Source organism: Pleurodeles waltl, chromosome 7 (genome assembly GCF_031143425.1).
Source record: "Pleurodeles waltl isolate 20211129_DDA chromosome 7, aPleWal1.hap1.20221129, whole genome shotgun sequence".
In the NCBI taxonomy this organism is placed as follows: domain Eukaryota; kingdom Metazoa; phylum Chordata; class Amphibia; order Caudata; family Salamandridae; genus Pleurodeles; species Pleurodeles waltl.
The window spans coordinates 132,008,911-132,035,785 of NC_090446.1; the positions used below are offsets into that span (position 1 = coordinate 132,008,911).

Below are 26,875 nucleotides of genomic sequence, written 5' to 3' on the forward strand. Positions count from 1 at the left end.
AATTAAAGCCTCTCGGCAGCGTAGTTCTTTAAAAGGAAACACCTCCTGAATTAACTTAAAGAGGTGAACTAGTGAAAGTATTAGGGTTATATCCATTCTGAATCTAAAACCAGCCAATCGGAAAAGATCAGGAGCCTAAGCAATAATAGGAACCGCAGTTATTCAGAGAGATCACAATTGGTTCTTTCAGCACCAGAATCATGCGGTCCAGGGTCCTCTAAACGCAGTTAGATTAAATTCTGGACGACGAAGCTGGCATAGGTCTAAAACGGTTTCCTATCACTAAGTAGTTACAATTGCCACTGGAGAAGCTTATCACTGGGTGCTCGTCCATATGCAGTAACCTCTAGGCACTAGAGCAGGGCTAGCGGTAGTCTTATTGCAGACATAGGTGTCAAATGTCTTAATGCAAGCATGATCGCGCTAACTCCTGGTGACTGGTTCTTCCAGAAGTGTAAAGGGTGGACCTAGGAGCTGGAGGTACCTCCCCCAACCTATCTGTGACGTGATCTGGCCGCTCGCAAGGGAAAGCGGGCTTTGCAGAGATTCACTGGTCGGACACAAGACCTGCAGGCTGTAGCATCCACAGGACTTCCTCAAGCGTTTGAGAGAACACAAGGCAGGCACGCAACAACGAGGCAAGTGCGTGGAATGGAATAATTCTTCTGGCAGGAACTTCCATCATGTAGTCCAAGCCAGGGATCTCCATAACATGCTTTGCCTCAATAACATGTCTAACTACAGCCCAGAGAGCGTTCAAAGAGCTTTACCCAGCCCAAAGGACAAGAGGAAGGTGCATCATCACACATAGACAGGCACCAATCAGAAGGTTTGTATCTTTCAATTCAACTTTTAATTGCTCTCAGGTATGGAAGAAGAAAATGCATTAGAGTTTAAGGAGGAAAAGAGAGATCCCTTTCTAACACACAACAAATATTGTGCATTCAGTCAGCCATGCATGCTGAGCTGCAATAATCTAACAAGAAGGTGACACGTGAACTGTGACTCTATTACTGATCTTTACACACAATAACCTTTTTGAGGCAAAAGGCACCTTAGTCATCTGAAAAAGACACCACTCAATGTGGCCCAATAGCACAAGGTAAGTGTTTATTTATTTGCTTTTTACCAGGCTCTCGCTTTTTCCTTTCAATGGGAAATCTCAGCCTGTGAGTCCAGGTGACCTTGGCCTGACATGGACAGCACATCATTCTAAGCACTTCTTTACACCATGTTACGGATCCTTACTACATAACTCATCATTAAATTGTATCCAGAACTTTCTTAGTGGGTCCCAAACATACCTATATTGACTTGTGACGTTCACAAGAGCCCACCCCAATGTTGTCCCAACACAACATTACACCATCCCAGACATACCTTTACATAATCCCTAACACATTTTACAGCATCCCTAAAACAATACATTCTTGGGCTACGCCCAACACATGCACGCACAAACTCTAATACATCCTTACACGACTGATACATTCTGACAACTTTACAAACATCCTCATACACCTACATGACACATCCCAGGTGATGTGTCAGGAGAGATGACACATTCCCATTGTCCTAACACATTTTCATGAAATGAAAATGCCAAAATGTTCTTAGGGGACCCCCAAAATATGAACACACTGTGCCCAGCGCGTTATTGTTCCGCCACACTCAGATCTGTATAATACTACCCGGCACATGTCTGGTCATATTCAAACTATATTATATTAATGCCAAACACAACCTATTGGTAGCCCAAACACATCCAGCAATAGCCTGACACATTTTAGACCATACCAGCACATCCTTAACACACGCAGGTCCTTATTCCCTCCCCAACCAACATTACATCTACAAAAAATGCTTACAGCATCCCTAAAAGGCCAATGTCACCCCGATAAATGAGTACACCATTCTTTGCATATCCTATAGCATCCTCAACACATCCCTTGATCATCATGAAACATTTGTAAATGTACACCATCCCACTGCAATCTAACAACATGTTCACAATATTCCATCATATCCCCAACACTTCTGTGGACTATGCCTAACACATCCTTACACAGTCCCAGACACACGCTTACATCAACCCCATCACCCCAGTCAAAATTCCTACTAATAATTTCCAACTACATGGGTTTTCGATTATTAGGGTTCTCAGAAATACATTTATTCTGATGAATTCGTTTCATAACATGTATACTATAATCACAACACCTTTACACCTTCTAGAACATATCCTATACCATCCTCAAAAGAAAGATTGCTAAATCTTCAAGTTACACATCCAGAAATAAACTTAACACACTACCCCACAACAGCAAGTTCTCCCACCATCCAAAACAGTGCACACCATCAAAATATTACCGCAACACATGCTTACACCTCGAACACATCCGTAAACCACCTTCCTCCATCCCTCACAAGTCCTCAAACCTTCCATAAAACGTGTTCACACCACCCCCCACAAGCCTCCCACAAAATCCCTGCCAGATTTTTTTAACCACACAAAAATCTTTATGCTAATCTCTCGACAATTCTTAAACCATCCGATCAGCAGATCCTAATGCCAAATACATAATAAGAAATAGTTACACTCAATATTCAACATCAAGTAATGGTCGTCCCCTCAACTTAACTTTACAGCATCATTTCCGCTTAGCCTTATGACCATCCTCGTCAATTCCCAAAAAACCCAAGGGCCACGCTGGAACAACCCAAATCGAGCACAGCTTTGCCCACACCCCTTAACAAAGCACCCAATGCATCTTTAGGCCACCCGCCACCCCTCTTTTAACCCCGTTTGTTGACCCCTTCCTGGGCACATAAATGCAACCTTACGGAAGGAGATGACGTTGGGGCCCAGGTCGCTGCTCTTTGAAGCAATCTCTTCTTCTGTATTGGTTACATTGTGTGATCCTGGGCAAATCGCGCTTTCTACCTATGACGCAGTTCCTCAAGAGCCTAAATATTATGAGCGCTTAGAAATCGGCAACCATCAATAAAGCGCTGTATGTCTGCAATGGGGAAGTTAGCCATTTTGTGTTGCCTGCAAACCCAAAATGTTGCCCTACACAAGCATGCAAGTCTTCATGCACGTCACTGATAAATCCTAAAACGGCCAAACGCCCACTCGGTACATGAGAAGACACATGTGCCCGAGTAGTGTGTGACGCACGCCGACACCTGTAGACACCTTGCCACCGACAGCGTCGATTCCTAGCCTTGCAAGCGAACCATTTTGCGCGGTTCCCCGCCCCCTTTAAAAGAAGCTAGCGGCGTCCCTCGATGTACCGCTCCTATTAACCCTTTGCTGCCTACGCGCCTCCTGTCTGCGATGACGTGGTCGTAGGCGCTCCATGTGTGCCAGGTGTCTGCGTAACTTGCATGCTTGTAGGATCGGGATCCGGCGGTGGGATGTGTGCTCGCCAGAGCTGAGGGCGGCTGCTTTCTCACCTGGGCAAGTGCCCCGCCTCTGGTCCTGGTGTATCCCAGGGCCGATCCCGTGCTCAGAGAATGAGTCCTTGCCTGTCTGCAGCCCCAGCCTCCCTTGCGAGTGTCCAATCAGGAATCAGTGTGACTCACGACTGCCAAGGCATGGATGTGAATCATCTCACATAATCTCGCAGCCCCTAAAAGCAAGCATCTATCAACCCCTTCAATCCACTAGGAGCCCCTTACTGCCAATCAAATCTCCCAGCCCCCGTTTCATACCACAAACCAACGCACAGCCATCACATCACTTTACAGCCCATGAAAGTATCCCTCGATCGCTCCCAGCTTCTTACTGGATTTCCTTCCAAAACACCCCACAACCCTCACATCATCTCGCAGCCTCTCAAAATATCCCCCAATCTCTCATAACATATTGCCTCTTGCTGCATCGTACAAGAATCTTTCAACGCATCCTACAGCCCTCACATAACCTCCAGCCTCTCACACTATCAGCAAGTCCCTCATAACATCCCACAACTTCTCAGTGCATCTTACACAAAAAAAATCAAAACACCCACATCCCTTAAATCACCTCAAAGACCTTAAAAATCCCACAGCCCTATGAGCTCCTTACTAAAACTCACAACCCTTCAAAAGATCATGCAGCCCTCTCAATATCCCTTGACGCCTCATAGCATCTCTCAGCCGTCCCAGCATCTCACACCTTCACGAATACCACAGGCCTTCACTAAACTTCAAATCCACCCCATAGCCCTCACCTCATCTTGCAGGTCAAGGTCTGCCAGCGTGGTATTTTTTATCAGCATACCCAGTATTTTAATATCCCGACTGGTACAACAAATAGGAATTTCACCGAAAACCTGCACGTTTCCCCCTTTTCTTGGCATACTTTAAAAAGTAAATAAAAGAAGAAAGCACCTCAGAATGTGTTCTAGAGCTCTTTTAATGATCACTGGCAGATAATATGAGGGAACAAAACTGAAAGGCCATGTCGAAAATGAGTACTGACGGTTTTAAATAATGTTCTATTTAGTTACCAGCTGTATGACTTGACATGAATATTGTGGCAAACACATTGTTTACTGAAATATTGTGTTGCTATAATTATAATGCAAATGACAAAAGCATTGTATCAAAAATAGAGCGGAAGAGAATATTGCTTAAAAAAGTAAGAATAGTGTTTTTTTTTAAATAAATATCAGCTTTAAAGTATTTAAAATAGTAAATTCGGTAGAAATTATGTAATGAAAGATAACTAGTTTTGATTTGTTATTGATATGTGCATGCTTGTGTGTTATGTTGTGTGTATCTCTATAGTGAATCACTCATCTGGGAAGGTGTCCTGGCGCTGAAGCAGGCGCTGCACAGGCAGAGCCAGGGTCGTGGCTAAGTGAACAGCCAGCTGTTCAGGTTTTTATGGAATTCAAGAACTGAGAAGGAGGCTCTGATGTGTTGTGGCTGGTCTTTCCAGGCTTTAGGAGCCAGGAAGGAGAAGCCATAATAATTAAAACAATAAATATACCAACATTCAAATACAAAATACATTTTTCCATAAAATTATGTTAACATTAAAAAACAAAATATTAAAAAATAAAAATGAAATTAAACAACAATAAAAAAAATAATTATTATAAATCAATTCTAACCAACATTAGGTAAAGTGTTGGAGTTTGGAACAGTTAGATTTACTATTCTCACTCCAATCTAAGAAGTAGTAGTGAAGGTGTTGGGCTTTAGAGGGGTTATTCTGACTCCAATCTAAGCAACAGTAGGCAAAGCGTTTTACTTTGAAGGGGTTAGATTCACTATTTTCTCTCCAATCTAAGCAACAGTAGGGAAAGCGTGTGACTTCAAAGGGCTTAGATTTACTATTCCCACTCCAGTCTAAGCAACACTGGGTAAATTGTAGGACTTCAGAAGGGTAAGTATTATTATTCTCATTCCAGCCTAAGCAGCAGTGAGGATAGTGTTGGACTTCCAAAGGGTTAGACATACTATTCCTACTCCATTCTAAGCAACAGTAAGGAAAATGTTGGAATTCAGAGGGTTTAGGTATACCATTTCCACTTCAGTCTAAGCAACAGAAGGGAAAGTGTTGTACTTCGGAGGGTTTACATTTTCTATTCCCAATTCACTTCCGTCTATGCAACAGTAGCCCAGTTTAGAAGAACACATTACTTACCTTTGTTAACACTCTTTGTTGTAGATATTCCTCAACTTTTGAATTTCACCGGGCACCTAACTGGATCCAGATTTTTTTTTCAACAATTGCCCCACACATCTATAAGTCACATCATCAAATTCTGCAGCAACCTCGTCCACAAGGAGCTGTGTATACCACTACTGCATGCTGATGTCACTTTACAAATGAAGCATTCAGCTTCCTAAGATGTGGGGTTTAGTGACACACTGGAAACTGGTACAGTGTGCATGGAACTTTATCAACACTGAGCAATCCACTCAGCAGAATGAGAAAGGAGGGAGGTGAATAACTTGTGGTTAGATACTTTATCCAACAGAAAGAACATTACAGAAGGTAAGTAACTTGTGGACTCTTGGAGGAGGAATCAGAGTGGCTTGACAGTGGTCTTGGCAGATGAAGAGAAACAGAAAGACACCCCTTGCTGGTGGCCATGGCCTCTGCACTGGGTATGTCCCTTAGAGTCACAAAAGAGCTGGGCGGAATGCCTAACAGGCTGAAATGGCTGCCTTTGGCAGTAAGCCAGACCCCAGGAGAAACCTGCAAACCTCTGGTATTGTTGTTAGAACCAAAAGGCTGGAGATAGACCAAAAAGCAGGTAGCAGCGTTGCTATCTTTGAAATGCTCCAATGCTGAATCTGCTTGTGCCCTAAGCAGCCTGGAGGCATCAAATGGCAGATCCATAAGGGATGCTTGCTTGTCCCAGGAAAAGTCTGTGGCATTCATCCAGTATGACAACGAATCATCAAACTAGTGCCCACTGCACAGCCAACGTAGTCTGAGGTGTTCACGCTGGCCTGCAAAATGTTTGTGGCTGCATCCTCTCAAATATTGGAATTTAGGAACTTCGGAGGGAGGGCAGAAAGATATCGGTCATCCTATCCCAAAAGGTATGACGGTATTTCTCCAACAAATAAACATTTAGAGATCTCAACACCCAACTGGCAGAAGAAACCCTCTCCCCTTTCCACGTGTGCTATGAGATTATCTGCCAGGCACGTCAGTAGGAAAGGCTTTTGTATTGACCTTGCTGGCCAGCGCTTGAGCTAAAAGGCCTCCTCGCATGGGGTGCTGTGTTAAAAAAAGCTGGATTACTCGGAACAGGTCCATGGCATCATCCAATGGGGCAACTCAATGGAGATGCTGAATATGGTTTCGCTCACACTGCCATTAGAGCAATAGCTGAAAAATGTAAGTATCTCCTCTGGCACCAGAGGGGAATTCAACAGATGAGGAATCTACAGTTAGAAGTATCGATCAGGAGAGCATTGGTTGCTGCAGAAAACGAACACGATCTCCCAGCACAGCACCACTATGGAGAAGCCCAGTCATGGGAATGGCAGCCACAAGCTGCTATCAGAAATATGCTCCCGCCTGCCCATGTTCCAGCTTTGCTAACATTCTTTGAGCACGTTATACAGAACCATTAAGGACCGCACTGAAATAATTCTCCAAAGAAAGACTTCAGCACTTGGACAAAGACACGGTTCTAGTGAAGAAATAACCTCATATGATGAGAAGAAAAGGCGCTTGATAGAGAGTTTTAATTAATCTCAGCAATTGGTGATCGCTCTGGGGAGCATTCCAGTCCATAATTTTTTAGTCTCTGGGCCAGTCCCCACACGATTCACCGTACTGCATGTATGTCTGGGTCCTGCTCCAGGAGGAACAGTTAAGAGCAAACTGTCAGGGTAGATCCCATTTGAAGGGAAACTGGCAACTCCTAACCCATTTCAGCCTTTGGGGCCTCATTGGAAAGGAAGCACTTGAGACTAGTAGCACAGGACTCACATAGGAGCATACTCGCCGCAAAGCAAAAAAGGTGATAGGTGGAATGCTTAAATTTATCTCAGTCACGGGTGATTACTCCAGATTACATTTTAGTCCATTGTGATTCCTGGTGTTGCACTTTCCATCCTCTCTAATAGGGGGTCAGCTGTCATTAGTTGGAAAGAAACATAACCCTTTTTTCTCTCTTATGACTGGGAGTAAATTAGGTTAAAATGGGAACTGGAAGCTCTGACGTCATAGCGGTCCCGCAGAAGGAGAGTCCAACCATCTGTAGGCATCACAATTATGGTAAAAGCCAGCGTAGGTATGTCAAAGACTGGGAACATTGTAATGAGGGGAAGGGGCAAGCCCTATTCTGTAGGAAGTACCTTTGATAAGGATAGGATCATCAACCTCCAATGTAAATGGCAAAATTCAAACAGCATCATTTCACTCAATGGAAAACATTCCTGAATAAGCAGGAGGAAACTCTCAAAGATACCCAAGAAAAGGTAAAATATCAGATTAACAATAAGAAGAATAGACTCGAAATCTGTATTCCTACTGCTTCGGCACCCCCTTAACAGTTTTGCTAGGGGTGGGTGGAACTTGAGGAATTTGACTCTGCGGAATTCCGCTGAATTACCTCCATGGAGTTCCGCCAATGGGCGGAAATAGGCAGTTCACACTGCTCGTGCTGTGATTTAGTGCTGAGAGTGCATTCCGTACTGAAAAATCAGCATGAACCACTCCACACTGCGCACCAGAGGGCGCAGCTACTTGAGTTGATTTTGCTGCTGCTCAGGTAGATTTTCTACTCGAGCGTCAGCCTTCCGACTAGGAAAGGTTGTGACCGCCTGCATTAGAAAAATCTTGCTGGATGTCATAGCATACGAAAAAAATGAGCTAGGGGGTGCCACATCTCGCTTTTGCTCGTCAACTTACTGTCCTAGAGCTGTGAATGAGAAAAAATTCTGCCACAAGGTGATTGGTGGAATTTGGCCAGAATTTGGCTTTACAAGAATAATGTGGAGTTGCCAATATTCTGCAAATTCCGCTAGCGGAACAGAATATTTCGGCCACCCTACTTTAAACACAGGTGACCAAGTGGGAGAGTCAGGAAGAAAATAAAAGGGTTCTTTTGGGTATGTTACCTTCTCCTACCCCAAGAAAAAAGAGATGGTGCACAAGCAGGGGTGTAGGCAGGTGAAGCGAGACAGACAGGACTTGTGCAAGCAAGCACAATCATGAAAAACTTCAGGCTATCATGGCAAGATGATTACCTCACAAAGCCTCTGTTAGGAATTGGGTCTCTAGTTGGCAGAGATATGCACCCTGCCCGAATAGGGACCACAGTCCTCTTCAGGGTAAATCAGTTACACACCATAAATCAACCTGTGCTCACCCTCTGTTTGCTTGGCACAGAGCAGGCAGGCTTAATTTAGGAGGCAATGTGTAAAGTATTTGTGCAACACCTAAAACAACAAAACAGTGAAAACACCACATAAATAATCCACACTAGGTTAGAAAATAGAGCTTAATTGATTGAACAAAACAAGACCAAAATGAACAAAATATAATAGGTAGAAGTCTAGATATAATTTTTTAAGGAATATCTGCAAATATAGTGCTTAGAAGCTTCAAAAGCGCCAACCGGGGCTATTTGGTAGCACTAGACAGGGTCAAATCTGAAAAGTCATACTGACCATGATGGAGCGTGGCCCGGATGCAGGGACCAATCTGTCCTGCTGAAAAATACCTTTGGGAAGGAGGATGTGTCAGTCAAAGTCCTGGTGCAAGGAGCAGAGAAAGGCAATGCGCAGACAATGCGTTGGTTCCGATTCACGCAGTTGGGGATGCGTCGCAGCAAACCCTTGGTGATGAAGGTGAACCATCATCGTCGGTGAGCTGCACAGCTGGTGATGCAAAGGCAATGCGTTGGTGCTAGGGGCAATGCATTGTTTCCGATCTGCGCAGTCAGCGTTGCGATGTCCTCAGCGGTGAAACGGCAGGCAGGCGATGCCCCAGTTCTGACTGGCGCAGTGATGGCCATGCATGGATTTTTGTAGAAAAGGTTGAAGAACCCACTTTCAAGGGCCAAGAATGGATTGGCATCAATTGGCAGGGCAGGAATCACAGTTGTCAAAGTCAAAAAGCTGTAGCAGGGTAGAGAGAAGTCTTTGGTACCCCTGAGACTTCAGAACAGGAGGAAAGTGAGCAAGCCCTTGGAATCACTTTGGTTCTGGGGATGTAGAGATGCAGGTCCAGTCCTTCTCACTCCCATGCAAGGAGGACAGCAGTCAGCGGGGCAAGCACACCAGAGCAGGAGTCCAGCAAACTCCAGCAGAGTGACAAACCCTTCAGCAGCACAGCTTTACTTCATCCTGGCAGAATGTCTTGAGGTCTAGAAGTTTACTCATTTGGTAGGGTCAGAAGTCCAATTCTTATACCCAGTGGTGCCTTTGAAATGGGGTAGACTTCAAAGAGAGGTCATTGAAGTGTACAAAGACCCTGCTCTTCCTGCCCTGGCTCCAAACACACTACAGGGGGTTATGCAGCCCTTTGTGAGGGTGCAGAACACAGCAGATTCAGGTGTGTCAGCTGCTCCCTCCCATCCTGCCCAGGATGGGCCATCAACATGCAGATGGTCATTCACTCACACCTAAACTCCCTAGGTGTGGGGCTGTCTGGAGGGAATGCACAATAGCCCATATGTCACACACCCGAACAAGTATTCAGAGACAGGTAGAAGGCACTAGGGGCCAGATGTATCAAAGGATTTTGCATTCGCAAACGATGCAAATCGGTAAATTCCATTGTTTGCAAATGCGAAATCGCCTTTCAGGATGTATGAAAGGCAGTGCAGTGCAATTTTAGGGAATCACAATTTTTAGCGATTCCCTAAAATTGTGACTTTGAATAGGGAATCGCAAATAGGGAATACCTATTTGCAATTACTTGTGCACATGTATCATGCATTTCCTAAATGCGAACCTGAGCATTTAGGAAATGCAATTACCACAAATTCAAATTTGGTGGTAACCATCTGCAATTTTTAAAAATGCATTGAAAATACATTATTAAAAGGGCCCTAGGGCATGTGAGCGCTTTACATGCGCACAATTTTTTTGGGGGGTGCATCAAAGGGGGCCTGAGGCCCCCAGCACTCTTGGATTTGCATTACCTAATTTGAAAATTCCTAACAGGAATTCGCAAATTGGGAAACGCAAAACCATTCACACCTATGGGCCTTCAGGTGCATAGGGATGAATGGAGTCCCATTCCCTAATAGCGATTCCCTAACAACGATTGCGAATTGTAAGAAATCGCTATTAGGGATTCGCTATTTTCTTGTATCCCATTTTGCATTTCTCAAATAGCGATTTCTTAAAATTCGCGAATTAAGAAATGCAGACTGGGATTTTGATACATCTGGCCCTAGATGATTTAAAGTAAGAAAATGACAACTTTCTAAAAGTGGCATTTTTAGAATTACAATTTAAAATCCGACGTCACAAAAAGTTGTGATTTTAAATTGTGATTCCAGAGACACTCATCTCTTCCCAACTGAAATGTAATGAGGCACTCCCAATGTTAACCTATAGGAGAAATAGGCCTTGCAGTAGTGAAATACTAATTTAGGAGTTTTTCACTACCTGGACAAGTAAAACTTAAAAGTACATGTCCATCTTTTTAAATACACTGCCCATTTGGGCTGTCCAGGGACTACCAAAGGGGTTACATATGTATTAAAAAGGAAGTTTGGGCCTATTTGCCAGGTCGACAGGTGGTTTAAAATTGCACACACAGGCTCTGCGATGGCAGACCTGAGTGCTGTTTAAAGGGCTACTGAAATGGGTGGCACAATCAGTACCTCAGGCCCACCAGTAGCATTTAATTTACAGGCCCAGGGCACATGTAGTGCAGTCTACTAGGGGACGTATACGTTATTTAAATATACCAATTGTGGATAAGTGAATGGCATTATGTTTTAAGGAAAGAACACATGAACTTTAGCTTTGGTCAGCAGTGGTAAAAGCCCAGAGTCCTAAACCCAGAAAAAACAAAGTCAGTAAACAGGTGGTCGGAAGGCAAAAAAGTCAGGGGAGGACATGCCATGAATGCCAGGTCGAACAGCCTCATTAAATGCCTCCTACCAGAGCGTTATATTTACCTCCCTGCCCTGAAATTAGCAATCTGAGCAGACAGGAGGCTCATTTTATTAATACTTGTAACAGACCAAGGGCCTGATTTAGAACTCGGTGGACAGGTTACTCCATTGGATATCCCGTCTGTCAAAATGTCAGTGATGTTTTTAAGGCTTCAACCCTGGGGGTCGAGTCAGTTTATCATTGATGTTCCAGAGCATGGCTTAATATGAACACACATAACTGCGCATCAAGTACACCTCTTTAGCACTTTTCTCTTAGGGTGGCGAGGAGTCCAAGGCTTGTTCAGGTAGCTGGTGTGCGTTAGAGACTCAGAAATGAACAATAAAGATGAATCAAGAACTGCCCAATCAGTGCTTTTAAGTCATAAAAAGAGAAAGTACTTTATGACACCAACTACTGAGTATGCTATAAAAATATAGCCAGGAGACAGTCTACAAATATGAAGCTACATGAAAAGCAATGCTAAACAACTAAGTGGTCAAACCTGGACACGTGCAGGGGTATAGGAAGAGGACTGAAGAGTTTCCCATTTTTGGGACCCACAGGTCAGTATTTAATACGTGCATCCTGACTTAGGGACTATTTTATACTTTGGCAGACGGCCCGTTCATCCGCCAGGAGATGGAGTAAATTTACTCCATTTCCATGGCAGAGGGACCGCCCACCAAATATGGAAGTGACAGACTAGTCACAGCCGAGCCAAACCTATGGTCCGCCCGCATCTAAATCGAGCGGGCGGACCATTACGTTGGCAGTATGCATTCTCCCCTGCTTTTGCCATGGAGTATACATACTGCCAACACATAAATTAGGCCCTTTGTCTTTTTTCTCCGGCTAAGTGTAATGTCTGCATTCTCAGTCAAGGGAGGTCAGGCCCACTATTTTACCTGGGTTGCTGCAGCAGGACCCTTGGCTGCGGGGTCTTTGACATTGAGGTCGATCTTGGCCTTGCCTTCTCCAGGTGCCAGTGCCTCTTCCAGAGAGGCTGCAGTCACACTTTGGAGTGGTCGTAGTTCATGACGCAGTTGAGTCCCAAAGCACACTAGCCTCCAGGGCAAAACAAACATGCATAGCCCACCAATAGACCAAGTTCAGTGAAGTTTGTAGTGTACACACTGTTGGTCACTGGAGTCTGCACTACAGAATCCCCTGCACACAATAATAGGGGGATTCAAGGTCACAGGGTGCAGGACCAGCACCACAGCAATAAGGTGGCAGGATCAGTTGCGGACAGTGGCTTGTATCTTTTTTGAAGCCACATGTTTCTTGACCATAATTCAGTTCTTGACTGGATCTGTCTGCTCTTATGGGCAGCTCTTCCACCAGGCAGCTACAACTGGGCTTTTTCCATTTGGGATGACTCCTTCTGCAGGGGTACCTCTAACACCCCTCTTTCTGCTAGCTAGGCACACTCCTTTGCCTAGACAGACCTACCTCTTCCAGTAGATAGCTGCACACTTCCTCAAATAATGTCAAGGATACCAATTATAGATCTCAGGGTGTTCAAGAAATAGCTATCAGGTGTCACCTAGACTAGTCAGTGATAAGTCTTCTAATAGTGACAGGAAGTTTCATTTCTTCTATTATGCTCCTTTCACATGCATGGTTTATGTATTTCACATATGCTGTTCTGGAACTGGTTATATGTGGTTCTTTCACTTTGTGTATCCTTTTTCAAAAGCAGACACACGTTTCGTGTTAAGGAGCAGAACAAAATATGGGAGCATCCACTTGAAGGCACCCTCAACATGATCAAATAGAGGAGCAAAATCTTCGCACAACATCACCTTTGGTAAAACAAAGGGGGCAGTCACTAACAAAAGTTCACCCTGCAGTTCAGAGAAGACCTCTGTCTTCAAACTCCCACACTTGCCACCTAATCTAATGAGTGCTCTAGTATGAAACAAAAGACAGGATAGGACCCTGCAAGTAAAATGAATATAAGGAAGAGGCAAATGTCCGTTCAGACTATTATGACTGTAGGTGGCAATGGAAGAGTGGGTTTTTCAGTCATTTTTGAAGGTTTTGTGTGAGGGGATTGTTCTGATGTTGGGAGGTAAGGAGTTCCTTATTCTTGGGCACAGCCTGAAAAGGATTGTTTCATCAATCTAGATTTCTTTCTGATAGGGGGTCCCAATAATAGCAAGCCAATGCTTCTTGTGATATGTTGACCTCTTAAGATACATAGTTTCTGGTTGAGGGAAATAAGGCAGAAGTTGTGTAGTGTCTTTTGTGTAATGTATGGTAGTTTAAAGAGGCTTCTAGCTTCCAAGGGGACCCATTTGAGTAATATCATGATGGGAGAGATATTGTCAATTTTCCAGGATCCTGAGACTAGTCTGGCGGCTGTCTGTAGAGTAGCTTTGAGAGGTGATAGGTGGGTTTTGGGGAGTTCTCAGATGGGATGAAATACTTGATACCTCTTAACAGCTTGAGCTGAAATTGTTTTCCTTATGCTATATTGTTGATGTCATCCCAAAAGTTAAATCAAATCAAATCATAAACATTTATAAAGCGCGCTACTCACCCGTGCGGGTCTCAAGGCGCTAGGGGGAAGGGGTTACTGCTGCTCGAAAAGCCAGGTCTTGAGTAGTCTCCGGAATGCGGAGTGGTCCTGGGTGGTCCTGAGGATGGTGGGGAGGGTGTTCCAAGTCTTGGCCGCCAGGCAGGAGAAGGACCTCCCACCCGCCGTGGAGCGGAGGATTCGAGGGACGGCGGCGAGAGCGAGGCTGGTGGAGCGGAGGAGACGGGTGGGAGCGTAGAAGCTGAGGCGGCGGTTGAGGCATTCTGGTCCCTTGTTGTGGAGGGCTTTGTGTGCGTGGGTGAGGAGTCGGAAGGTGATCCTTTTGCTGACGGGAAGCCAGTGCAGGTGTCTCAGTTGTGCGGAGATGTGGCTGTTGCGGGGTATGTTGAGGATGAGGCGGGCGGAGGCATTTTGAATTAGTTGCAGACGTTTCTGGAGTTTAGCGGTGGTTCCTGCGTATAGGGTGTTGCCGTAGTCCAGGTGGCTCGTAACGAGGGCGTGGGTCACGGTCTTTCTGGTGTCGGCGGGGATCCAACGGAAGATCTTCCGGAGCATGCTGAGGGTGAGGAAGCAGGAGGATGATACGGCGTTGACTTGTTTGGTCATGGTGAGAAGTGGGTCCAGGATGAAACCGAGGTTGCGTGCGTGGTCTGAGGGGGTCGGTGCGGTGCCAAGGGCCGTGGGCCACCAGGAGTCGTCCCAGGAGGTCGGGGTGTTTCCGAGGATGAGGACTTCCGTTTTGTCTGAGTTCAGTTTTAGACGGCTTAGTTTCATCCAGTCTGCGACGTCTTTCATTCCATCTTGCAGGTTGGTCTTGGCGCTGGTGGGGTCCTTGGTGAGGGAAAGTATCAGCTGGGTGTCGTCGGCGTAGGAGGTGATGATGATGCTGTGTTTGCGTACGATGTCGGTGAGGGGGCTCATGTAGACGTTGAAGAGAGTCGGGCTGAGCGAGGAGCCTTGTGGGACGCCGCAGATGATCTCGGTGGGGTTTGAGCGGAAAGGTGGGAGGTAGACTCTTTGGGAGTGGTTGGAAAGGAAGGAGGTGATCCAGTCTAGGGTCTGTCCTTGGATCCCGGTGGAGCGGAGGTGGGTTATTAGGGTGCGGTGGCAGATGGTGTTGAAGGCAGCCGAGAGGTCGAGGAGGGTGAGGGCGACTGTTTCTCCGTTGTCCATCAGGGTTCTGATGTCGTCTGTGACTGAGATGAGGGCGGTTTCTGTGCTGTGGTTGGTTCGGAATCCGGACTGAGAGGGGTCGAGAAGGTTGTTGTCTTCAAGGAAGTTGGTAAGCTGCTTGTTGACGGTCTTCTCTATGACTTTGGCAGGGAAGGGGAGGAGTGAGATGGGGCGGAAGTTCTTCAGGTCGCTTGGGTCAGCCGTAGGTTTCTTTAGCAGGGCGTTGACTTCAGCGTGTTTCCAGCTCTCGGGAAGGTAGCAGATGAAAAGGAGCTGTTGATGATGGTCTGGAGGTGCCGGGCGATGATGTCGTCGGCTTTGCTGAAGATAAAGTGTGGGCAGGGGTCCGAGGGGGCACTGGAGTGGATGGAGTTCATGGTGGCTTTGGTCTCTTCTGTGTTGATGTGGGTCCAGGCGTTGAGGGTGATGGCTGGGGTTGTGGGTTCTGTGGTGGTCGGCTGGGTCTGGTGTCCGAAGCTGTCGTGTAGGTCGGTGATCTTACGATGGAAGAAGGTGGCGAGGGAGTTGCAAAGGTCTTGTGAGGGTGTGATGGCATTGGCGTTGGCATTGGGGTTGGGGTTGGAGAGCTCTTTTACGATGTTGAAGAGTTCTCTGCTGTTGTGGCTGTTTTTGTCCAGTCTGTCTGTGAAGAAATTCCTTTTGGCGGCGCGGATCAGGTGGTGGTGTTCGCGGGTTGCGTTCTTGAGGGCAGTCATGTTATCTGCGGTGTGGTCCTTACGCCAGGCTTTCTCGAGAGTGCAGCAGGTTTTCTTTGATTCCTTAAGGGTGTCAGTGAACCAGAGAGGTTTTTTGGTGTTGGTCTGTCTTGGGAGGCGTCTGAGGGGAGCAAGGTTGTCTGCGCAGTTGGTGATCCAGTTCGTGAGGCTGAGGGCTGCGTCGTTGGGGTCGGAGGAGAAGGTGGGTTGGTTGTCGATGAGAGTGGAGAGAAGCTGTTCTTCGGGGATTTTGTTCCACTGTAGACGTGGGATGGGTTGTGTGCGGAGGTGGCGAGTCTCGCGTCGGAAGGTGAAGTGGACACATCTGTGGTCGGTCCAGTGTAGAGCGGAGGAGTGGCTGAATGATACGTGGTTGCTGGCGGAGAAGATGGGGTCGAGTGTGTGTCCGGCGATGTGGGTGGGGGTGTTCACCAGTTGCTTGAGACCGAGGTTGGCGAGGTTGTCGAGCAGGGCGGTGGTGTTGGGGTCGTTGTTCTGTTCCAGATGGAAGTTGAGGTCGCTGAGGAGGATGTAGTCTGGCGAGGCAAGGGCGTGCGGGGAGATGAAGTCGGTGATGGAGTCGCTGAAGAGGGCGCGCGGTCCAGGGGGACGGTAGATGAGAGATCCTCTGAGGGTGGTCCTGGGGTCTGTGCGGATCTGGAAGTGCAGGTGTTCGGCGGCGAGGGGGGTGTCTTCGGTGGAGGTGGTGACATTGATGAAGTTCTTGAAGACGATGGCGATTCCTCCTCCTACTTGGTTGGTGTGGTCTTTACTGGAAATCTTGTAGCCTTCGGGGGTGGCTATGGCGATGTCGGGGGCCGAGGAGGCGTTCATCCAGGTCTCAGTGATGAAGGCGACGTCTGGTGCGGTGGAGTCCAGGAGGTCCCAGAGTGCAACGGCGTGCTTGTGGACGGAGCGTGCGTTGATCAGGATGCATTTGAGGTGGTTGATGGCGCGTGGGCTGGCGGACGTGGTGGTTTCGTGGTGGAAGGTAAGTTTGCAGGTGTGACATACGAAGGGTCCGTGGGTACGTTTCGGGTTGGCTTGAAAGCAGGTGCTGGAGCGCCCCGGGTTGAGGGCATGGAGGGTGATGGGGTCGTAGTGGTGCAGCGGGGTTTGGGAGTGCTGGGGGCCAGGGGTCATGGCGCTGGGCGCGGGCCAGGCGCGGACGGGGGCAGACGGGCTTGCCTTTGGCGCGCCAGCGGCACGGCCGCACAGCGCCCGCCATAAGAGGGAGGAGGGGGGGAGGGGTCAGCTGGGGGCGGGGAACGGGAGTGGGGCGACGAATGGGAGCTGGGGAGGGCGGGGGCTTGCAGGAGGTGGCGGCGGTAAAGTGGAGGGAGCGGGGTCAGGTAGAGGGGAGAAAAGATAGGGGATGGGGTTAAGGGTGGCGGGGAGTTAGGAAGAAAGATAGGAAGATAGGGGACGGGGGGTTACAGAGGTGGGGCGAGTGAGGGAGAGAGATAGAAGGATAGAAAGATAGGAAGATAGGGGGGTTACAGAGGAGGTGGCGAGTGAGGGAGAAAGATAGAAAGATAGGAAGATAGGGGGTTACAGAGGGGGTGGCGAGTGAGGGAGGTCAGAGAGAAGAGTCAGGAGCGGGAGGGCAGACGAGAGAAGATCCAGGAAGAAGGTAAAGAAGAAGAGGAGCAGAAGAGAGAAGATCCAAGAAGACGGTGGAGAAGAAGAGGAGCAGAAGAGCAGGCGAGAGACGAGCCAAGAAGACGGTGGAGAAGAAGAGGAGCGAAGAGCGGAAGAGAGAAGAGCCAAGGAGAAGGAAAAAGAAGAAGAGGAGCGACGAGCAGCAGAGAGAAGAGCCAAGAAGACGGTGAAGAAGCAGAGGAGCAGAGGAGAGAAGAGCCTAGAAGAAGGACACAGAAGAAGAAAGCACACGCAGGTCGCGGTGCAGAAGAGAGAGAAAGAAGCACAGATGAAGTACACAGAAGAAGAACACAGATGAAGACAGACGAAAGAACACGCAGGACGGGGTGCAGGGAAGAAAGAAGAACACAGATGAAGAGTACAGATGAAGAGCACAGAGGAAGATCAAAGATGAAGAAAAGAAGAAGAAGAGGAGGTGAGTAGCGCGGGGCAGGGGCTGGGCGGTGGGGGGGGTACTTACTGTGATTTCGCTGGGCTTGCTAGGAGGTCTCAGGAGCCTGGGCTGGTGGAGCTGCAGCGGCAGGGGGAGCGACCTACCCTTGGGTTAAGGGTCGCTAACTCTGTCGTGCAGCGGCCGCCATAAGAGGGAGGGGGGGGAAGGGTCAGCTTGGGGCAGGGGACGGGAGTGGGGCGACGAATGGGAGCTGGGGGTGCGGGGGCGTGCAGGAGGTGGCGGCGGGAAAGCGGAGGGAGGGGGGTCAGGTAGAGGGGAGAAAAGATAGGGGGGGGGTTAAGGGTGGCGGGGAGTTAGGGGAGTTAGGAAGAAAGATAGGAAGATTGGGGGGGTTACAGAGGTGGAGGCGAGTGAGGGAGAGAGATAGAAGGATAGAAAGATAGGGGGGTTACAGAGGAGGTGGCGAGTGAGGGAGAAAGATAGAAAGATAGGAAGATAGGGGGGTTACAGAGGGGGTGGCGAGTGAGGGAGGTCAGAGAGAAGAGTCAGGAGCGGGAGGGCAGACAAGAGAAGATCCAGGAAGAAGGTAAAGAAGAAGAGGAGCAGAAGAGAGAAGATCCAAGAAGACGGTGGAGAAGAAGAGGAGCAGAAGAGCAGGCGAGAGAAGAGCCAAGAAGACGGTGGAGAAGAAGAGGAGCAAAGAGCGGAAGAGAGAAGAGCCAAGGAGAAGGAAAAAGAAGAAGAGGAGCGACGAGCAGCAGAGAGAAGAGCCAAGAAGATGGTGAAGAAGAAGAGGAGAAGAGGAGAGAAGAGCCTAGAAGAAGGACACAGAAGAAGAAAGCACACGCAGGTCGCGGTGCAGAAGAGAGAGAAAGAAGCACAGATGAGTACACAGAAGAAGAACACAGATGAAGACAGACGAAAGAACACGCAGGACGGGGTGCAGGGAAGAAAGAAGAACACAGCTGAAGAGTACAGATGAAGAGCACAGAGGAAGATCAAAGATGAAGAAAAGAAGCAGGAGAGGAGGTGAGTAGCGTGGGGCAGGGTGAGGGGCTGGGCGGTAGGGGGGGGTACTTACTGTGATTTCGCTGGGCTTGCTAGGAGGTCTCAGGAGCCGGGGCTGGTGGAGCTGCAGCGGCAGGGGGAGCGACCTACCCTTGGGTCAAGGGTCGCTAACTCTGTCGCGCAGCGGCCGCCATAAGAGGGAGGAGGGGGGGAGGGGTCAGCTGGGGGCGGGGGACGGGAGTGGGGCGACGAATGGGAGCTGGGGGGGCGGGGGCGTGCAGGAGGCGGCGGCGGGAAAGTGGAGGGAGGGGGGTCAGGTAGAGGGGAGAAAAGATAGGGGAGGGGGGATTAAGGGTGGCGTGGAGTTAGGGGATTAGGAAGAAAGATAGGAAGATAGGGGGGGGTTACAGAGGTGGAGGCGAGTGAGGGAGAGAGATAGAAGGATAGAAAGATAGGAAGATAGGGGGGTTACAGAGGAGGTGGCGAGTGAGGGAGAAAGATAGAAAGATAGGAAGATAGGGGGTTACAGAGGGGGTGGCGAGTGAGGGAGGTTACAGTGGGAAGTTACAGTGTTTATCAAGGATGAATCCAAGTGATTTTGTGCTCTCCACAATGATTGATTTACAGTCTAGTAAGGAACTCTCTTCAAGCCAACTCCATGCTGGGAGGAGGCTTTAGGGAGGGGAAATCAGGAGAAGTTTGGTTTTGAGTGGGTTCAGTGCAAGGTGTTGATAAGATATCAATGATTGGATTTAGTTGAAGGTTTGCAAGGCAGGGGTTATGTCTTCTGGGGTGGTAACTTTAATGTAGAGTTGTATGTCATCTGCGTTGAAGTGGTATTTGAGGTCCGAACATTTTAGAATAGCAGTGAGTGGCTCCATGAACACACACTCAAAGACTTAACTCCAGGCCAATAGGTTTTTATATAGAAAAATATTATTTTCTTAATTTATTTTAGAACCACAAGATTCAGTATTTAGGTAAGTACATCAATTGTAAGGTACTTCACACAGGTAAGTACAGAACTTGATTTAAAACAGTAGTACACACAGTTTTGGCAAAAATGGCAATAAGCTATTTTAAAAGTGGACACTGCAAAAATCAACAGTTCCCAGGGGAGGTAAGTTATTGGTTAGTTTCTCTGGTAAGTAAAGCACTTACAAGTTCAGTCTCCTGGGCATAGGCAGCCCACCTTTGGGGGTTCAAGGCAACCCCAAACCCTCAGCACCAGCAACAGAGGGCCGGTCAGGTGCAGAGGTCAAAGAAGGACCCAAACAACATAGGCGCCTATGGAGAACAGGGGTGCTCTGGTTCCAGTCTGCTAGCAGGTAAGTACCTGCGTCCTCGGGAAGCAGACCAAGGGGGTTTTGTAGAGCACTGGGGGGGGGGGGGGGGGGGGAAACAGGCACACAAAATACATCCTCAACGGCACAGGGGCGGCCGGGTGCAGTGTGCAAAGTAGGTGTCAGGATTGTCGTTGAAAATAATGGAGGGATCCTGGGGTCACGCCTACGCTGGTAGGTGGTTCCTCTCCGTCCTGGGGGCTGCGGGTGCAGTGCTTGGTCCAGGCATCGGGTTCTTTTGTTACCAGGCAGTCACTGTCAGGGGGAGCCTCTGGATCCTCTCTCAGGCGTCGCTGTGGGGGTGCAGGGAGGTCGACTCAGGGTGTCCATGTCGTTGGAGTCACCTGGGAGTCCTCTCTGCGGTGTTGGTTTCTCCAAACTTGAGCCGGGGGCGTCGGGTGCAGAGTGTGAAGACTCACACTTCTGGCGGGAAGTTGGAGTCTCTTTAAAGTTGGTTTCTTGTTGCTGTTTTTGGACAGAACCGCTGTCCTTATGTGGTTCTTGGTCCTTTAGGGGCAGGTCAGTCCTCTGAGTCCTCAGAGGTCGCTGGTCCTGCTGGATGCGTCGCTGTGCAGGTTCTTTGAGACGGGAGACAGGCGGGTAGGGCTGGGGCCAAGTCAGTTGTTGTCTCCGTCTTCTCTGCGAGGCTTTCAGGTCAGCAGTCCTTCTTCTTTCTTCAGGTTGCAAGAATCTGATTTCCTGGGCTCAGGGTCGCCCCTAAATACTCAATTTAGGGGTGTGTTTAGGTCTGGGGGGCAGTAGCCAATGGCTACTGTCCTGGAGGGTGGCTACACCCTCTTTGTGCCTCCTCCCTGAGGGGAGGGGGGCACATCCCTATTTCTATTGGGGGAATCCTCCAAAACAAGATGGAGGATTTCTTAAGGCAGGGGTCACCTCAGCTCAGGACACCTTAGGGGCTGTCCTGACTGGCCAGTGCCTCCTCCTTGTTTTTCTCATTATCTCCTCCGGACTTGCCGCCAAAAGTGGGCGCTGTGTCCAGAGGGGCAGGCATCTCCACTAGCTGGAATGCCCTGGAGTGCTGTAACAACAGGCATGAGCCTTTGAGGCTCACCGCCCGGTATTACAGTTCCTGCAGGGGGAGGTGAGAAGCACCTCTACCCAGTGCAGGCTTTGTTCCTGGCCACAGAGTGACAAAGGCACTCACCCCATGTGGCCAGAAACCCGTCTGGTTGTGGCAGGCTGGCATTAACTGGTCAGCCTAACACTAGGAATTGAACTGGTATACTCTGTGTGCGTTTTTCAATAAATCCCACACTGGCATCAGTGTGGATTTATTGTGCTGAGAAGTTTGGTACCAAACTTCTCAGAATTCAGTGTAGCCATTATGGAACTGTGGAGTTCGTATTTGACAGACTCCCAGACCATCTACTCTTTATGGCTACCCTGCACTTACAATGTCAAAGATTTGGCTTAGACACTGTAGAGGCATAGTGCTCAGGCAACTATGCCCTCACCTGTGGTATAGTGCACCCTGCCTTATGGCTGTAAGGCCTGCTAGAGGGGTTACTTACCTATGCCACAGGCAGTGGGATGTGGGCATGGCACCCTGAGGGGAGTGCCATGTCAACTTAGTCATTTTCTCCCCAGCAGCACACACAAGCTGTGAGGCAGTGTGCATGTGCTGAGTGAGGGTTCCCCAGGGTGGCATAATACATGCTACAGCCCTTAGAAACCTTCCCTGGTCACAGGGCCCTTGGTACAAGGGGTACCATTTACAAGGGACTTATCTGTGTGGCAGGGCTGTGCCAATTGTGGGAACAAAGGTACAGTTTAGGGAAAGAACACTGGTGCTGGGGCCTGGTTAGCAGGGTCCCAGCACACTTCTCAGTCAAGTCAGCATCAATATCAGGGAAAAAGTGGGGGGTAACTGCAACAGGGAGCCATTTTCCTACACCTACCTTGTTTAATGAGTCAGTGTATAGGTTTGAGAGATCACTGAGCTCAGGTGAAGGGGGTAGGATATGTTGCAATGCGTGCGCGACTTAGTTGGAGAGGGTGATAAAGTTTAGGTCGAGGTTAACACGGGTTGCAGATATTAGAGAGGCGGCTGTGTCATTGATATCACCTCTTTGTAGTTTGAAGTTTCCTATATAAATGTTGTCTGCTTAGGAGCTCAATGAACTGTTTGGCAAAAGCATAAATCTACACTGGAAAGTGGTAGATGATAAGTGTTGTTTTTGGGTCTTGTTGGTTTAGATTTCACTTGAGAGATATTTGAAGGACATCATTTGTGTAGTGCTAGGATTCTTGAAGAAAAGCATGTCTTTGTAAATAAGCGCAAACCTTCTTCCTGCTTTGGATGGTCTGTCCAGGCAGATGATGGAACAGAATTGTGATAAGGCTGTGTGAGATGATTCCTCTGGCCTTTGAGGCAAGGGAGTTTCTTCATCGGCTAGTTACTGTTGCAGTTTGGGGGCCAGTGAAAATGTTGTTATTGAGAGCTTTGTAGTTGAGCTTCCTAGTAGGCCTTTGATGCCTCTATTTTAGAGTGTGCGCTCTAGAAATCTTTGACTGATTGTGGGTGGCCCTATTGTAATGCAGTTCTGTGTTGCTCAGGGCTTTATTTGCAATGAAATTGGGAGTTGGTGTTTGAAGCAGGTTTTGATGTTACGCCCTTTGGGTAAGAGAACGACTAGAAAGCTGCTATAGTATTGATGAAGTTGTTGATGCAGTCTAGTTTTTCATTGGTGTTTCTGGCTTTGAGTTGGTATTGTGGTGTTCTGGCCAAGGGTCGGATTTGTGGTGTTCCAGTGTTAATTACAGGCTGGGTATGAGGTGTTCCGGTGGTGCTGGGTTGGGGTTGTGTGTTTGCGATTGGGGTGATCAAGAGTACAGGGAAGAGTGATGTCAGAGTAGGTAGGAAGGTAGGTGCTGGACAGGCGGTGGAAGAGGATGGTGGTGGAATTACAGGTGCTAGCGCGGAAGAAGAGTGGTGGCTGATGAGTGATGGGGTTGTGAGGAGGTAGGGGATAGGGTGAATCTGAGGACTGAGAGGATGAGAGATGGGGGATAGGAGTACTGGAAATAAGGTGTGGACTCTTGCGGCTCGAATCTGCTATGGTGAGGAGTTGAGGGAATGGGGGGTTGAAGTGAAATACCTTATGCCCATTTAGTTTGCCCAGATTTTTAGCTTTTTGTTCACTTGGTTTTCGGTCCTTTACTACGGGTGAGTCTCACCCAAGGTAATCACTTGAGCCCTGTGTTTTTACCACCACTGTCCACCTTTTAAGATAAGGCTGCTTAACACTGCTAGTGTAAGGGGCACTGGACTGGTTACTCATGAACATGTGTGTACATGAATATGCACTCATATGCAGGCTGCTAGTGTGAGACTTGCATCGAGTGAGCCTGGTAATTGTGCACAGGTAGCATGCACAGAAGGTACTCAGCATGGATAGATGCTGACATGGGGTAGGCCTTATATTATTAGTGGGCCCTCATAGGTAGGTCAGTATGGTTTACTGTGTTATCAGCAGTGTCACTGTATTATACAGGGAGGAAACTGCCTTAAATTGCAGTTTTGCTCCCCTTACACCTACACACAGTCCAGTCACATATTAAACTGGGGTTAAATATGCATGCCAGGTTTGAATATGCAGGTCCCAAGAACCTAGATGTAAACCTTATGGGTTGTCCGGAATTGTCATATATCTCTGGCTCAGCTCAGAATCAGAATTCAAGCTTTGGTCACTTTGGTGTACCAAGTTATTTACTCTGCTCCCCAGCAAAGGGAACAAGGGTCTGCCCACATAAAAGAGGCAATTATCAGTGCTTCACTCAGCTACGGAGAAAGAAGGGGTGGGAAGGAAAATCTGCATCTTGTAATTAGCTGTCACAATGTACCAGGGTTGATACAGCCCATACCCACTAACAAAGGAGGAAGTCCGGACATTTAGAGCCAACACAGAAACCACCCCTCCCCTTGAGGTTTTAGTGGGAAGCTCCCTGGCAGTGATGTCAGCTAGGGGTGGAGCTTAGGCCCCAGAGGAGATGTGGATATAAACCACTTAACCACAGGAGGGTTGTGACAGGAGAGGAAGGGTGATGTGAGATCCTAGGATTGGTCACGGGTGCCTGGCATGTAGAACTCTCCACTCACACTGCATTAGATCCCGTGGATGGACAGTGGCAACACTCTGGACAGTTGGAAGGACAAGTCCTCTGATGCCCTGATGGACTAAGTACTCTGTCCGAACCAGGACCAGTGGGCCTCTTCAGGGTCAGTGAGGCCAGCCCCCTTACACCCTACACCCATGAGGACCAGTTGGCGGAAGTCTGGACTTCTGTGCACCAGCAAGAGGAGAGGAATACCAGGAGCCAGGCAAATGAGAGAATCTGGTGCAAAGAACCAGGGAAACCAGCTCCCTGCAAACTGTGCCACTTTGGAGGTCATAAGGCCTGCTGAAAGGGCTCCAGGTGGCTAGGGCTCACTAGCAGGATCACAATTAAGCCATAATTAAGGAAAATGGCCCAACGGGCCAGAGCTACGCATCCTTGAAGGCTTCCCATTTAAAACAAAGCGTGTGGGGCTCTGCCATTAGTTTTAAACACACCCCAAGGCATGCCAGTGTTTGAGGGTCAGTGCAGGAATCATTGTAATCATTCTTGGGGGAGTGGGTGTGTGTGTGTGGCCCCTTCCTCTAAATGCGGAATTGCCCAGGGAGGCCTACACAACAGCATATGGGTCGGTGAGGTCTGACATGGAAATCCTAGGGACTGAGAGCCCCATCCATGGAACCCCAAGTTGAGGGGTGGAGAAGGCGGAGTGCCATGGCGGCCATGTCTTGGGGGGTCTAGGTGGCAGGAATAGGGCTGAAACATCTACTCATGTGAAGCTCTTGAGGGAGGAAAAGAATGCAGGCTAAAGTGGTGGCACAAGTAATGGGCTCCCCACACATCCCCAATGAGAAAGGAAGCTTGATATGTCCCAGGTGGGAGTGGGCACCCCTTTAAAAACCAGGAATGAAGGGAAAAAAGATGTGCAGCACAAGGATGCATGCAGCTAAGCAAAGCAGCCTAAGCAGCTCATGAAAATGTATCGCTCAATGGTGGGAGCACCCCATAATGCCCTGAAGGCTTGTTTTCCCCAGTTTCTCATTCTGTGATGGCACCAAGAATGGCAGGGGAACCACCAATGAAATAAAAGAGGATAGTGGGGGCTGTAGGAGTTGCTGCAGCTGCCTAGACACTTTCTTAAAAGACCCTAAGTTTCCAGGGTCAAGGAATCTAGGACTGTTAGGCTTTTCAGCGTTGTTTTAGGCATCCCTAAGGCTTCAATATTTGTTCCACAGCTTGAGATCACAAGGACCTCTAGTGGTTAGTCTTATGGTTGCATTCTATATGGCCTAGATGTGTTCAAGAAAGACACAGACACATTATATAGATTTTAATTGCTTTATTAAAAATGTATTACTGACAGATTTTGATAAACACTGCAGTGGTTTTTATTATTAATAGTAATGAATGCATATAAACATGGTTACTAGTTCTAGTGACAAAATAGTGATTTTTAACATGTGCTTATTGATCTTTCAATATGGTGACCCTTTTAAAGCCAATGGGCTTGTTACATATACTGGTGTGCTGACCCCCTGACAAAGTCAATATGTCTGTACTGTTAAAGATGAAACCCTCTTTATTGGAATGCTCTTTCTAGTATAGAAGGGGGTATTATGGTTTTGGGGGATGTGATTCACTAGGAGTTAAATGTGGTTTAAGTAAAATGTATTTCCACCCACCTTGAGTATATATTTGTAAATTAGTGCACCATATTGAGTAGGGAGTGCAACAAATGTATGTTTCCTTTTCCAAAGAAAAACACAGCCTAGACAATCATTTATTGAGTGTTGCTATTGCATGCCAGTGATTGGCACTTACTAGCCTGCACCACCTCCCCTTGGAAGGCCTTGGATTGCTCTGCTTTGCTACTCTGACAGAGTCAAGTGCTACAAGAGGGTGCTTCTTTCCCAGTTAGGGGATAATTGTGGACTTATTAACTGTGCAGGCCTCACATCCTGCATAACTAATAGCCTGAATTCCTACAGGGATTAGTAGGATCGGTTGGGTGGGGATGGTTTGTTTATTGGGTGGGGCATGCGGTTTGTTCCTGAAGGGGGCACAATGAGTGGGGGTGGCATGTGTGGGATTGTGCAATGTCCCTGGTGTATGTGGAGGAGCTGTTCAGCGTGAAGGCTGCTTTTTGAGGGATTAAGCCTGGCATTTTTACTTTGGGAGCTGGGTTGATTGTTGGTGGGAGGGGTAGTACGAGGTGTAGGGTTTCGTCAAAGGAATCTGTTGTGTGATGTGGGACGGGGAAGGGCACAGGATGAGAGTTATGGCAATGGAGCTCAAAGGTTGTGGGGGTTAGGTATGAGGGTTCGCTGTGTGTGATTGCTGGCTGAAACATTTGAGTTTGTTTTTGATATTGAGGAGC

General features: G+C 48.0%; 1 protein-coding gene across 4 annotated transcripts in view; it reads right to left on the reverse strand.

Moving 5' to 3' along the window:
• The window catches only part of NRSN2 (neurensin 2), a 99,469-nt gene that overhangs the window by 42,626 nt on the left and 29,968 nt on the right, over positions 1-26,875 (reverse strand). The window contains exon 1 of one of the 4 annotated variants that reach the window (XM_069243331.1): positions 3,460-3,561. The exons of 1 other annotated variant lie outside the window; for it this stretch is intronic. The gene's annotated coding sequence lies outside the window, so the exon portion shown is untranslated. Of the gene's footprint in view, positions 1-3,459; positions 3,562-26,875 lie in introns of those variants that run through there. 2 more of the 4 variants (XM_069243329.1, XM_069243330.1) reach the window with 2 other exon arrangements.